Here is a 10,051-nt window from a genome sequence, read left to right as displayed (position 1 = left end):
TTTATTTATTTATTTATTTATTTATTTATTTATTTATTTATTTATTCAGAGAGAGTGAAAGAGAGGCAGAGACACAGGCAGAGAGAGAAGCAGGCCCCATGCAGGGAGCCCGACGTGGGACTCTATCCCGGGTCTCCAGGATCACACCCCGGGCTGCAGGCGGCGCTAAACCGCTGAGCCACCGGGGCTGTCCTCTGTTCTCCTTTTGTAGAAACAACTCCTGGCCTGCTACTGGGCCTTAGGAGAGACTGAACGCCTGACAACAGGCCACTGAGTTACCATGCGATTAGAGCTGCCCATCATAACTTGGGGGTTAGCTGACCCACCAAACCATAAAGCTGGGCATGGACATCATCAAATGGAAGTGGTATTTATACATATATATATTTATTAAAATATATTTATAATATATATTTATTTATATATAAATATTTATTTTAAAATATATACATTTATATATAATATATATATAATATATATATAAAACCAGGCTTGAGCAGACTTTGAAGGCTTGGGGAAGTTAAAAGTGAAAAAGTGGCTCAGGGACGCCTGGTTGGCTCATTCAGAAGAACATGAGACTCTTGATCTCAGGATTATGAGTTCCACGCGTATGTTGGGTGTAGAGATTACTTAAATAAAAAAAATAAATAAACTTAAAAAGATTTTATTTTATTTTTTTAAATTTTTTTTTATTGGAGTTCAATTTACCAACATTTAGCATAACTCCCAGCGCTCATCCTGCCAAGTGCCCCTCTCAGTGCCCATAACCCCTTAAAAAGATTTTAAGTGAAAAAGTGGCCCAAATGTCCATGGTCCCCACACCTGCTACATTGCTCCCCTCTCCCAGCCTGCACCTATGGCCCTATGAGGAGTTCCCTATGATCGATTGACAGAGGAAGAGAAGACTTGAGCCTGGGTTACAGATGGCAGGCACCACCCAGAAGTGGACAGCTGTAGCACTACAGCTCCATTCTGGGACATCCTCTGATACAATGGTGAAGGGGAATCCTCCCAATGGGCAGAGATCCGGGCAGTGCACTTGGTTGTTCACTGTTCTTGGAAGGAGAAACAGCCAGACATGCAATTATATACCAGTCAGTGGGCTCTGGCCAATGGTTTGCCTAGATGGTGAGGGATTTGGAAGGAGCACGATTGGAAAATTGATGACAAAGAAGCTTAGGAGAGACCTTTCTGAATGGGCAAAAAGCATGAAGGTATCTTGTCCCATGTGAATGCTCATCAAAGAGCAACCTCAGCAGAGGACGATTTTCACAATCGAATGGATAGCACTACCCATCCTGTGGATTCCAGCCAGCCTCTTTCCTGAGCCAGGCCTGTGCTTGTGTAGTGGCCTCATGAACCACGTAGTGATGCATGGACTCAGCAACATGGACTTCCACTCACCAAAGCTGATCTGGCTACAGCCACTGAGTGCCCAGTCTGCCGGCAGCAGAGACCAACGCTGAACCCCTGAAATGGCACCAGTTTTCAGAGTGATCGGCCAGCTACTTAGTGACAGATTGATGACATTGGACCACTTCTATTGTGGAAAGGGCAGCATTTTGTCTTTACTGGAGCACACGCTTACTCAGGACACGGATGTGCCTTCCCAGCACACAACGCTCCTACCCCAAGCACCACCTGTGGACGTACAGAGTGCCTTATCCCCCCTCGTGGTCCTCCACACAGCATTGCTTCTGATCCAGGAAGTCACTTCACAGCCAAAGAAGTGTGTCCCTGGGCCTGTGCTCCCCGAACTCACGGGCCTTACCATGTTCCCCACCATCCTGAGGCAGCTGTGTTATTGAAGAGTGGCACGGGCTTCCGAAGACTCCGTTCCAGGCCTGGCTACGTGGTCACACCTTGCAGGGCTGGAGCAAGGTTCCCCAGAGAGCTTGCGTGCTCTGAATCAACATCCAGTAAACGGCACTCTTTGTCTCACAGCCAGGATTCACGGGTCCAGGAATTAAGAGGTGGAAATGGCAGTGGCATCAACAACCCACTTACCCCTAGCGACCCACCAGTAATATTTTTGGCTTCCTTTTCCCACAATTTTGTGCTCTGCTGGCCTAGTAGACTTAGTTCCTTTCGGGGGTGGGGGGAGTACTCCCACCAGGAGACACAATAATTGCATTGAACTGAAAGTTAAGACTGCCACCCGGCCACTTTGGACTCTTCATGCCTGTGAATCAACAGCAAAGAGAAGGGGGTTCCTACCCTGCCTGGGGTGATTGATTCTGAGTACCAAGGGGAAATGAGACTGCTGCTCCACAATGGAGGTGATGAAGACTGTCTGGAGCGCAGGAGATATAAGGGTGTCTCTTATTAAGTCTCTTAGCATTATGCCCTATGATGAAGGTCAATGGAAAACTACAACTCAATCCAGGCAGGACTATTAAAGGCTCCGAGCCCTCAGGAATGAAGGCTGGGATCACACCACTAGATAAAAAACCAACTGAGGTGGTTGTTAAAGGCAAAGAGAATACAAAATGGATAGCAAAAGAAGTACAGGGATCCCTGGGTGGCGCAGTGGCTTGGCGCCTGCCTTTGGCCCAGGGCGCGATCCTGGAGACCCGGGATCGAGTCCCACGTCGGGCTCCCTGCATGGAGCCTGCTTCTCCCTCTGCCCATGTCTCTGCCTCTCTCTCTCTCCCTGTGTGACTATCATAAATAAAATAAAAATTAAAAAAAAAGAAAGAAGTACATATAAATACCAGCTACAACCACGTTACCAGTTAAAGAAATAAGGACTGTAATTGTCATGAGTATTTCCTCCTTAAAAATACCTGTGTGTGTGTCTGTGTGTGTGTTTTATTTCCTCTCTATTCCCTTATCATGTAACATAAGATATAGATTTTATATTGTAGTATTTAAGTTTTGTTACTTTTAAATCATAGTTCTTAAGTTATGGGGTATCAAGAAGAAAAGTAAATATCATCACTCAAGGACTTTAACTCCTCTTCTGGGGAAGAAGTTAGTGCATTTTTTACTTTATCCAGGATAGTTGTATCATGTTAGTGGGAATTATGACCTTGTTATTATCTTTATTCGGGATTAAGTATGGTTTAAGGATATGTGTATGGGTGTCAATTCTACGCCAACTTGTGACGATCCTTGTGATGTGTGATATGTGACCCACCTTGTGATGGTTAATTTTGTGTCACCTTGACTGGCAATAGGGTGTCCAGATTAAACGTTATTTCTGGGTGTATCTGTGAGGGTATTTCAGATGAGATCAGCATTTGAATTGGTGGAGTCAGTAAAGTAGATTGCCCTCCCCAGTGTGGGTGGGCATTATCCAATCTGTTGAGAGCCTGAATAGAACAAAAGGCAGAGGGAATCTGCCTTTGTCTCTGCCTCTCTCTCTGTGTGTGTCTCTTATGAATAAATAAATAAAAAATTTTTTAAAGGCAGAGGGAAGAGAAACTTACACGCCTTTTTTCTGTCTCACTGCTGGAGCTGAGACCTCTCATCATACATTCTCCTGCCCTTGGACCTGGATTTACATCATCAGCTCTCCTCGTTCTCAGGCCCTCAGACTTGAACTGAATAATACCACTGGCTTTCCTGGGCCTGCAGGGTGTAAATAGAATATCATGGGACTTCTCAGCCTCCATAATCATGTGAGCCAATTCCTCATACGTTGTTTCTGTCTCCCTTTTTTTTTTGTTTCCTCATTCATTGTTTCTGTTCCTCTGGAGAACCCTGACAATGCACCAAGACACTTATAAAATGCTGTTGCCTCTATGACCAAAAAAGATCCTAATCCTCATTTGTAGGGCACCCCTGTGGCACAGCCAAGGGATGAATTCAACCATGGCCATGGGAGAGGCCTATAACACTAATGATACTAATCTGAGACTTGCTGGAAGAAGAATTTTACAAATATGAGCAGGGCTTATAGGCCTCTCCAAAGTATATCTAGTAACCACATACACACAGATAAACACACACACACACACATATGCATGCATGCACACACACATACACACATGCATGCACGCACACACACACGCACACACACACACACACACACACATACTCTGAGAAAGTTTCCTGATGGTTGCCAAGTAGTGAATGGTCTTCAGGCCATTGTTGCTGGGAAGTGGGATGATAAACATCTCTGCGGAGACTTATATAGAATCTCATTCTCTTGAAGGAATTTTAGGTAAGACATACAAAAACAAAGTAGTGATGGAGGGTTGGGGAAAACAGAACAAATTACTCAATAGTGTGGTCATGGGGAAGAGCTTGCAGGAAACACCCTCTGTCTGCCATGTGATCCACCACAAATGAACCAAAAGAGATGAGGAAAGGTGAAAGGTCACTTTGGGGAGAGTCATTAGGGGGAATTGAAGTAACTCCCCCTTACTCTAACAAGATAATTTGGACCTCCCTCACATTTTGCTCCCCTCTTCCTGCCCCCAGATGTACATTGTGATGCCTGAGTTACCCCAGAACTACCATGGCTGGAAAGAGTTTCTTGCTGACTAAACCAAATGGAAGGATGTGCCTCTCCATTGTCCTGGGAAGAGTATATATAAGGAATCAGGAGAGCTGTTGGTGAAGCCACTGTTGACTTAGGCATGGCAGAGGTGAATGGGAAACCACAAGAGCCCAGCACGGATTCAGAATCACCAATCACAAGCATTAACCTGCCAACTACAAGCAACAGAGAGAGGATGAGTCAGAAGAAACCCTGACAACCCAAAACCAAAGACATTGAAAAAGTCAGATCACACAACCTACGGTCCTCTTCTGTATCCTCATTTACCACACCCCCAAGATTCCTACCTGTCCTTGTTTGGGACAAAGCCCTTCTTCAGCCCACACTCCTTTTATAAATCCACCCTTCTCATGTACCCCCAATCCACTGCCTCCAAACTAATGTCCTCTCTTTCCCTACCAGTTGAAGCAGTTAATAAAGAGGGTAAAATTAGCCCTTCAACAAAGTTCAAGAAATCCAAAGAAAACAAAGAGCCTGAAAATATTAGTCTGTCACCACAGGGCACTTAAAAAGAAGAACCTAAATAAGGCAGTCCAAGGACAAGAGAACCTGGACAACTCTGCCTCTGCTAATAATGTTGCATGCATAGTAGAGCCCAAAGAACTACAACTCTTCTCTACATCCCCAGTGGAAGTTCTGCAAAAACAGCCAACCCATTAAGACTAAAATGTACACCAATGGTGACGATTAATAAAAACAATACATTTTAAAAATGATGTGTGTATGTGTGTTTGTGAGTTCTCTGATGGTAGGGAGGTTGGGAGAAATGGAAGAGGTAAGTTGTGAGGAGAGAGGTATGTAAAGTCTAGCCGGGCTGGGGATCAGACTGGCAGGTTGACAGTTACAGTCATTGGGTACAAAGACTGGGTCATGGCTTAACACTGAAGACAGATTTCCTTCCTTGATACTTTAACTCACAGGCCAGGAGGGAAAAAACTTGGTGTTTCTGTATGAGGGAAGGGGGAAACAGGGAAGGATGGGAAAAGGAGAGGGGGCAACATCAGGGTTCAGATTGCCAGAACCCAGATGGGGAGACATGTGATGTGAGGGAGAGGGTGGAAGTGTGTGATAAAATGTTTAATGCTGTTTTTTGATGTTTGGCTGCTGACAGCCTTCAAGCTCCTCTGCTCCCCCTTCTCCTGCCCCACATTTAGGCAAGCTGATAAGGAACTCTGAAACTTGAGCCACGCAAGCCCTTAGCCCACATATGGGAACCCTTACCCCAGCTCCAGCCCCTAACCACCATACAATCCCAAGCCTGTCTCCTTTCCCAGCTCTCTCAAACCCATCTTGGTCCTGCTTGGGAGCCAGCCCAGCTCTCCCCAGAAAGCCTCATTATGTGAGAAATAAACCATTGATTCTCTATCGGTGCTCGTACAGCAGCATCAGATGCAGCATCCAAACCAAATTTGGGATGTGTGGAGGAGTCTATCATACTCCTGTGGGGTGAGTACAACAAACTCACATACTTCACAGGAGTTTAATTAACGGGATATATATGGCACTTTATCAAAGATACCAATATTTCAGGAAATATATCTACAGGGCCTAGTTCATGTCAGATATAGTTGTAGACCCTGGGCTTACAGTGAAGAACAAGACGTCAAAAGTTCCTGCCATCAGGAGTTTACATTTTCATGGGTCCTCAGGTAGTTGAAACAGGAGAGAAAGGGGAGGAGCACGGGCGACAGCCGCTATGGCTGTGGGCTGTGGAGAAATCTCTGAGGAGTTGATATTTAAGTTGAGACCTGAACAAGATGGGGTGGGTAGTGTGGAGATTTCAAAGAAGAGTATTTTAGGAAGAAGAAACAGCAAGTAGCAATATTATGAGGTAAGAACAAGGCCGTGTGTTGAACAGCAAAAAGGCCAGAGTAATAACTGGGGTACAGTGAGAGAGGGGCAGAATGGAAACAAATGACTGAAACTTGAGAGGTCATCAAAGATGAAGTTGCATAGGGCTTTGCTGATAAATGTACACTTTATTATTAAGGAGAAACTTAAAATAGAGTTACAAACTAAACAAACAAAAGGAAACATTTGGTCTTGATTCATACCCATCTCTGAAACTTCCTGCCTACCTGTTGTCTCAAGAAAGTCACTCAATTTATGTGAACCTATGTTTCCACATTTGCGAAAAGCTGATAATGTCGACATCACAGAATTTTTAAAAAAATTAAATTAGATACAGTGACTGGCATAAAGTCAGAAGTCAACGAATGATAGTTATGATGGTTATTAATTACCACTCTGTGAAATGCTTTTGTCTTGAACACACTTGGGAATGCTCATAGCCAAATTGCCTTCTGTATCATGGCTCACTTTGGTCTTGTGTCTCTGAAAGGTTTATTTTTAAGATTTTATTTATTTATTCATGATAGTCACACACACACAGAGAGAGAGGCAGAGACCCAGGCAGAGGGAGAAGCAGGCCCCATGCAGGGAGCCCGACGTGGGACTCGATCCCGGGTCTCCAGGATCGTGCCCTGGGCCAAAGGCAGGCGCCAAACTGCTGCGCCACCCAGGGATCCCTCTGAAAGGTTTAAAACTACCTTTCTAGGAAGTAGGCTTCAAAGATATTATCAATCGGAGAGAGTGATTCCGAGGTGAGCATCAGAGGACAGGCGAAGGTGGCTTAGATACAGCTCAGGCAAAAACTCTTCCATTTTTTTAAAAAAAAGATTTTTATTTATTTATTTGAGAGAGATAAAACACAAGCAGGGGGAGGAGCAGAGGGAGAGAGAGAAGTAGATTCCCCGCTGAGCAGGGAGCCTGACACAGTGCCTGATCCTAGGACCCCAGGATCATGACCTGAGCTGAAAACAGATGCTTAACTGACTGAGCCACCCAGGCACCCCCAAAACTCTTCCTCTTGCAGGCAGGGCAAACAAGGACATCTGTTAGAAGTTCCTGCTTCTAGAACACATCACAAGATGTCAGTTAATAAGTGGGATATTTAGGGACAAACATGGTTGAGGCTCTGACTCTCCAGTGAGTATATGGGACAAACATTTTGCTTGATGTAACACAGGGAAAATAACTGAGAGGGTCCCAACTTGGGTCTCCCTCATGGCCCAGATCCTTCAATTGCAGAATTGATAACTTCCCGCTTAAAAATTGCAGCCAATGCTAAGTTCCCCTACAGATCATTTCCCATTTGATAGAAAGGGGCAATAACATACTCAGGTAGTTCTTTTATTTGACTAATGCTATTGCTCTTACTCTGTGCCAGTAAATTTCTTAAGGGATTTCCACATATCAATACATTTAATCTCTGCTATGGCTTAAGACAAAGGTACTATTATAAACATTCCACTCTATAGAGGAGGAATCTGGATTTCTATGTGTTATACACTATTTTAGAGTCTACAGAAATGATGGCGATGTCTCCATCTCACTCTGAAAATCCTCACTCATCCTGTTGCCACTGGGTCAGCGGTTTCTCTCAAGATTCATGTCTTTATTCAGTTCTCTGACTTTTTTGTTCATGTCCTCCCTTGTCTTTCCTCTATGATGATCGCTAAAGGTTAGATGCTGACAATTCTGGATCCGTCTTAAATGTTGCCACTTTCCTCATATCCTTTCCATTCATTCACCCTTTGTATTACACGCTTAAATCCCATGGTTTAATTCTTTGGTTCAATTGAGTATGTGTCAGAATTTACTACTGGTCCCAATTGAATATTTGTTTTGCTGGGGTTTTTTAAATTTCAACTGTGATATTTTTAAGTTCAGATTTGGACTTGTTCTTCCCTATATCAACCTATTTTTGTTTCATGGATGTGTCATCGCCAAATCTCTGTTAATAATACTTTTATTTTCTATGGGAGACTATCCCACTGCTCCTAGTAAACCTAAGCTTCTGAACACTTCCCTTCTGGAAAATGGCTTAAATCAGATTTTTAAAACTTTAAAAAAAATTATGAATATATTTCCCTATATGGGAAAAAATAGAAACAATCCACTTTTCAGCTGTGACAAAGCATTCAAGATAATGAAAATCAAACAGGATTATTAAGAAGAAGATAGATAACCTAAATAAAACACAGAATCACTATATATAACATCAATGCATCAAGTCTCTATACCCAACCAACTGTTCACTTTAATTTAGATAAAATTATTTCTGAAACAGGCAAATTTTTAAACGGTAAAGGGGAAAATGGTTTTGTGAGGGAAAGTGAGGAAGGGAAGGTGTTTTTTTTAAAAAGATTTATTTATTTATTTATTTATTTATTTATTTATTTATGAGAGACACACACAGAGAGAGAGAGAGAGAGCGCGCAAGAGAGAGAGGCAGAGACACAGGCAGAAGGAGAAGCAGGCTCCATGTAGGGAGCCCGATGCGGGATTCGATCCTGGGACTCCAGGATCACACCCTGAACCAATGGCAGGCACTAAACCGCTGAGGCACACAGGGATCCCAGAAAGACCTTTTTTTGAGGGAGATGAGAGATTAGTATTTTGTGAATTAGTATTTTGTGAATTAGTATTTTGTGAAGGTGAGGGAGTGGAAGCCTTTTTGAGGGAGAATATGGGAGGGAATGTCTTTGTGAGGGAACTTGTGAGACGTTTGTACTTTGTTAGCGGAGGTGAGAGAAAATGACTTCATGATGGGAGGTGAGGCAAAGAAGGCTTTAATGAAGGAAGGGAAGGCCTTTATGTAGGGAAAAGAGGGAGAGGAGGAGTTTTTGTGCATTCAAGAGGGAGGCCTATGAGAGAAGAGGTGAGGGATGGTAGGCCTTTCCAAGGAAGACGTGTGAGGGAAAGACCTGTGGGCAGGTGAGTCAGAGAACTTTGTATAGGGAAGGTGAGGGAGGGAAGACCTTTGTGACTGGAAGAGAGGGATATTAGAACTTTGTGAGGGAAGATCATCAAAGGAAGGTCTTTTTGAGGGGAGATGAGGAAGATTAGCACTCTGAGAGACGGAGGAATTGAGAGGGTAGAGAAGGGAGGGGAGGGTAGAGAATTCACCAGGAGGGAATTCCCAAACTAGCAGCATTTATTGAACACGCAGGCCCAGAAGCACTCTCCCGGGCACCTTTACTGGATTGACTCATGTGGTCCTTTGGCATATGGTCTATCATTATCCCATTTTACCAACGAGTAAACTCAAGCATAAACAGGGCAAAGTGAGGATACAGAAGAAGCAAATAACTAACATAATGGAGGAGGCATATCAAATTAATCCTTCTCTTTTCAACTGTCCATGGAACATTCATAAAAATTGACTACATATTAGACCTGTGATATTGTGACTTATAATAAGGAATATAAAATTTATCTTCTACCATTTCCTGGCACAGAGTCCCTAAAATCCTTGGCATTTCCTGTCATCAGAGTCTTTGTCATGCTAACGACTGAATCTTTGGAAAGCCTTTAGGTAACCTAAGGATGGGGGCTGGTTTCCAGGGGAACCAACCAAGTGATCAGAGGGCTGGACCATTCACTATGCTGCCACCAGCCGCTGAGGAGGGTAGACAGGGCTGGAGGTTGCATCAATCACCAATGGCCAATGACTGAATCAATTGTGCCATTGTAATGAAG

This window comes from Canis lupus, chromosome X (genome assembly GCF_011100685.1).
Source record: "Canis lupus familiaris isolate Mischka breed German Shepherd chromosome X, alternate assembly UU_Cfam_GSD_1.0, whole genome shotgun sequence".
In the NCBI taxonomy this organism is placed as follows: domain Eukaryota; kingdom Metazoa; phylum Chordata; class Mammalia; order Carnivora; family Canidae; genus Canis; species Canis lupus.
Note: the sequence above shows the minus strand (reverse complement) of the source record.